The sequence below is a fragment of the Macrobrachium rosenbergii genome, chromosome 37 (genome assembly GCF_040412425.1).
Source record: "Macrobrachium rosenbergii isolate ZJJX-2024 chromosome 37, ASM4041242v1, whole genome shotgun sequence".
In the NCBI taxonomy this organism is placed as follows: domain Eukaryota; kingdom Metazoa; phylum Arthropoda; class Malacostraca; order Decapoda; family Palaemonidae; genus Macrobrachium; species Macrobrachium rosenbergii.
Genome location: NC_089777.1, coordinates 42,952,016 through 42,957,607, shown reverse-complemented (window position 1 = coordinate 42,957,607; position 5,592 = coordinate 42,952,016). Strand labels below are relative to the sequence as shown.

Below are 5,592 nucleotides of genomic sequence, written 5' to 3'. Positions count from 1 at the left end.
ATGTTTCCGTCTCAGTTTAGTTAATCAGTTAAGTTCACGAATTAATTCCCTTTCACTTGTTCCCTCTGGAAGTGAAATTTAATGTACGCAACCTGTGTGAAGAGAGAGAGAGAGAGAGAGACAGAGAGAGAGAGAGGGAGAGAAATTGCCATCGCTTTTCTTCCTTCGTTGAAGTGTATGTTTACATAAAGGGTTTTAGAATTTTGTTCTCTAAAATTTATTCATTTGTGCTCTTTATTCCACATTTTCTGTAACAAGAAGCAATTTTTCCAAAGTGAGACTTCATCAGTAATAATAAAAAGTGTTCACTGTTTTCTTTCGCTTTAGCGTCACTGGGTACTAATATGCTAGGACAAGTCTTTACTTAACTGCAGAATCCTTGACTTGAAAGAAATCGTGAATATGGCACCTTTTTCTGTGCCATTGGAGCTATCTGTTTACATTGTATCTGGTGTTTGGTGATTTTCTTTTCGTTTTGTGCTGTCTGTTCGCCGTTAATCCTTTATGTTATTCGTCGATGGTTGTAAGGTTAGTTCTTTTTTGCAGTTTAGCTATTTTTGAGTTTAGCCATATCAATAAGTGTGTTCTGCCTGTTAACCTACTTTAATACTGGTATTTTGTGTCGAAAATAAGTTTTATTGGGTTTTCGTTCGTATTTTTACTTAGTTTTTATGGCATGGATACCAGAAGTTTTTACTAAATTACGTTGGTTCCATCCTTGAATATTTTAAGAACTGCTTAATAAACTACAGTTTCTGCGATGCACGCCCATAACAATCGCCCGAGCTGAGAAGTTTTCGCATGTTTGAGGCCTCCTGTAACAAAGAAGCCTGAACGTATGTGGACCGAGTTTCTCATAAGCTTCGATACTTGATCGTTGACAGAAGATACTCGCAGGAATATTAGTTAGGTGAACAGAATAGTTGTCAAATTTTAATGTAAAATTTTATTTCAGGTGAGTGAATGACACCCTTGAAAACTACTCGTGACGTCTGGTTGAGGTTTGTATGGTTTAGCATTGGTTGTGCATATAACAAGTAAATCACTGAGTGAGGTAAGTCTCTTAGTTTGTTAGGACCCTGACTTGATATTGTTTTTTTCAACATGAAACATATTTTCCTGTCATGTTTCCCGAGAAAAGACGAGCCAATCACAGCTGCTTCGTTTCCAGTAGCAATTGAGTCTCGATGAACCCAGTGTTGAGAAACATTTCGATTAGTAATCACTATACACTTGCTCAGCAGGTCCATAAACATGCGGACGTACAATAATTCGACCGCTTACCGCTCTATATTGCATTAATACATAAAATTAAGCTCTTAAACTCCCAAATTTGTCTAATTTTGTAACACAAACCCGGTCATCTTGAGGTTTTGCCATATTCAGTCAGATGAATTATTAGCATAAGTCAGCAGTTCTGTAGTCAGTGACTCATTTTATCACTGTTACTTAATTTGTTTACTTATAGCACTTCACCTCATTCCATTTCGATATAAAGTAATCATGATGTGAGACTTGACTCGCCGTATTTTTATAATATACATTCATTCATAATTTCCATCATGAACTTTTTATTGCTCTTGGCAACTTATATTTACAATATCTGGAATTTCCAGTCTAGACTGGAGGGATAAATAGAATGCCTTTTAGAAAATGTAGGATAAATCGGTTTAGATAGCAAACAGGCCTTTTACCCGCCTAAAAATTCTTAGATCAACTTAACAGTAATTTGCTCTTATCAGTAACTTGCTCTTATTACTTTTAGTATCTTAAGATTTTTACATTTAAATGTGGTTGTTGACAGGAAGGAAAATGGAATGCATTTATTAAATTTAGGATAAAACTGTTTAAATTGGCCAGATTTTAAATAGTATTTTTCCTAAAAGAGATACAAGAGCATATAAAGAGAGTGTGATGAAAAAGAAAAAAAGTGCAAAAAAAGAAAGAAAGAAGTATTTTAAACTACATGTTGTTTAAATTTAATCATGAATATTTTGCTTAAAAGAATATTTTATAATAATATAAAGGTCAAATCAGTCTCTGAATCCAACTAAATTATTTAATGGGGCCACCTTTGTTAGTATGGTGTTGTTTCATGCAGGTGGCCCAAGGTCTATATATAGCATTCTGCCATGTTTAGCACCGTTAAAACAAACCACTTGCTAATATAGGTAATTTAGTTTTAAGTTTTTTCAGTAATTGTAACGTGATAGGATGAAGTGTGGAATGAGACTTGTGGTCCCTCTTAAGTCAAAGCATAGATCCGATGGGGTCTCTTACTATAAATTGCTCTGCATTCCAGAGGGTTTGAGGTAGTCTTGTCATCCAAAAGAAACCTGATGGTAAATACTCATATTAGTGTTCCCTCAGCTTGTCTGAGGCAGTCTGTGCTCACTTTGCCAGTTTTCCTTCGGTGTGGTCTCCAGAGTAGTCTGTGATTACTCCTCGAGTCTGACATGAGATATTGTGATTAAGGAAGTATCCTAGGCCTGTTGTGCCCGAAGAAGAATGAGGGAATTTTAGGTCTCTGATCCCAGAGGGAGCTTGAGAGGAAATCCTAAGCTTAGATCTGTGAACAAGAAATGCTGAGCCCTGAAAGGCCACACGGGTCACTGTTCTTTGCAGCGTCCCTTCAGCCCCTAGCTGTAAATCCCTTTTATTCCTTTATACTGTGCCCACATTCATATTACGTTTTCCTTATTTTCCACCATTACTAACAGTTGTTACATAGTGCAACTGCAAAGTTTTCCTCCTGTTGCACCTTGAAAACCTTTTTTACTCTTAATTTCCTTTAAAGCGCAGAATGACCTCATAGGTCCCAGCGTTTGGATTTTTGCATATATTTTATATTCCAGTTCCAAGCAATGCATATATTTTATATTCCAGTTCCAAGCAATGCATATATTTTATATTCCAGTTCCAAGTAATGTTGAGGGGATTCCTAGATCTGTGATCCCCAAGGAAAATTGAGGCACGATCTTAAACGTGTGATCCTGAAGGAAGACACGAACAGTGAATTAGGTCTGATCTCCAAGGAATGCTAAGGATCTTAGGTATGACCTCCATGGAAAGTTATGGCATGATATGACCTCAATATAAAGCTAGTATGTTACTCCAAGGATTAGTTGTGTATCTCTGAAGTTCCATGTTGTTGAGTAGGTTTTATTTAGAAAACCGATTAACATTTGGTAAGGATGGATCCAGCATTTTCCTCACTAAGGTTTCGTAAGGCCCGATATTTTGAATTCTTCTTGGTCAGCAAATAGTGATTTCCAGTACATATATCGTTGATGGGAATTACTTGCAAAGTGTGGTAAGTGCATAATTTTTGTGCGCCCAGAGGCTGAGAATGACTGCATGGTTGTCTATTTTTTAGTGTGTACTTGTTAAAGTGGTGCAAGGCGAGTGGTGCCTGACTCTAGATTGCTTATTTTAATAAGTGTACAACTGTGGCAAAAGTTTGTCTCGTGAACCATTTTCATGAAAGAACTGTAACTGGCTGTGGTAAATGAATCTATTTAGTGGGTTAATTTACTTGAGCTGGGGAACGATGTGGTATTTACTTCATGCAGATTTTTTTGTAAAATTCTTAAATGGCCAGTTTCTTGGTATAAGGAAATTATTCCTTAATATAAAATTAGATATTAGATGTATAGCAGAACTTCAATATGGTAATGACATTTTGCTGCTAAGTAGATATAGAAAGTTACTCTAATCCAGTATGTGAAGTTGCTTTTCTATACTATAATACAGGTTGAACTTGATAGGTTATTTCACAGCAGCTTATGATACGTATAAACGAACACATGATACCCATATTATGCGAATTATAAATAGTCAGGCTTTCTAAGTAGCACGTCAAAAATAAGCAAACTCTATAAAATTACCCTAGTTTAGGTTTGGTTTAGGGCATGTCTGCATAGAAAACGATAAACAATAGTAAATGCAGACTGAAATGGAATTAAGCACTTAATTTAGATTTCTCCCAACAGAACTTCGAAGAAAATTTTAAAATCACGAGTGATTAATACAAACATCAAAAGCTACACTGATTCTGCGTTCCTCACTGGAGTTTGTGCCATCACTCGTCATGCTATTGTTAGCCCTTGATTACCTCGAAAAACTGTCTTCCAAGTTGCCTTAAAATAAATGCTTAAAAACCTTCACCATTTCAGTTTAATTTCCTAATATTTTGTCTTGAATATTTAATTACGTAATATATACCAAAATGATACAATTGAGGTCTAGGGTATTTCATAAAAAAAAAGTTAGGTCATGATAGGAAAATATTTTGGCTGCTGATAACGTATAGGAAATCCTATTTTGGGTTAATGGAAAGTGTAAACTTTCAAGTCTTATGAAAATCGCCCCATTAAATTATAGAAAACTGCCGAGATCCTTTTGGATAAAGGCTAATGTTACTAGTTTGAATTTGAAACTGTTGTCTGTTCCGTGTAAAATTATTTCGCCTACAACTGGTTAAGATAGTTCGATTTTTAACAAGTGATATTCGAAGATTTATCGGTAAAAGCTGAACGTTGGACTTGTGCATCTACTCAAATTTTCTTGAATCCAAATTTCTTGAACATCATTTGAAGATAAAACTATTAACCAAAATATTTGGTTGATTTGAGGGCTTAATTAGGTTTTAAGATTTTCATGGCATATACAGGATTTATCAGCAACTACTCAGGATAGCACTGGAAACAGGGATTTGCTTACATTTCTAGTGACTTAAGGAACCGGGTCTTGAAGGTTTTATACTGTACTGCTGTTCGTTCATGGTATTTAAAATATGTCGTTATGCTTTGTCATATTTTGCCATTATATAAATTTTGTAATCTCAAGGTTAACCAGCAGGGCTAGGGATGATGTAATATTTAATGATAAAGGGTTTCTAAGGGTTACATTAGAAACGGTTTCCGAGCAGAAAAAGTTTGGGTTTTTAAAGCAATGTCCACACGACAGACTTTGTCCCCAAACAAAAGCGAGAAATTTGAACGTTGCCAGGCACAGTTTCTGTCTGCCGTACACGTGACCAAAGTGTATATTGAGTACCTTGAGTAAAGACGCCAGACTTTCTGGTGAGTAACGTACACGATTACCAAGCATACGAATGTGAGCAAAGACGCCAGACTTTTTGGTGTGAGTAACGTACGCGACTGCCAGGCATACGAATGTGACAAGGACTGATGCAAAGAGCCAATACATTAGTTTTATTATAAACGCATATGGTATATGAAAAACACAAAAAATTAAAGTTGAAGTAATTATACTTAAAAATAAAAATATTTACGGGAATGTGCAGTGATTATGAGCATATATTTATCATTGGAGTCAAGTAACTTTTATCCGTGGAAATATATTATTATTTTCTATTTTAAATGTTAGCTATTATATATAATACATGTTTAATCCGTACGCATATATATGATCCTTAATCTTCAAGCATTATCTTATTCAATATACATTTATTTTTTTTACGTTCATTTTCCTTTCCATTAATTTTTCTGTTATATTACTTCTCTTATTCGTTTTCCTCAATGGGATTCTTTCTCTGTAAGTGCCCTTGAGTCAACAGCATTTTGCTCT

The 5,592-nt window shown here is 35.2% G+C and overlaps 1 long non-coding RNA gene across 1 annotated transcript; it reads left to right on the top strand.

Annotated features, from left to right (window-relative positions):
• Positions 1-948: 948 nt before the first annotated feature.
• LOC136825159 (uncharacterized) lies at positions 949-4,126 on the top strand. Its single transcript, XR_010849264.1, has 3 exons — positions 949-1,054; positions 2,918-3,053; positions 3,993-4,126. It is a non-coding gene; the product is annotated as an uncharacterized lncRNA (long non-coding RNA).
• Positions 4,127-5,592: the final 1,466 nt, after the last annotated feature.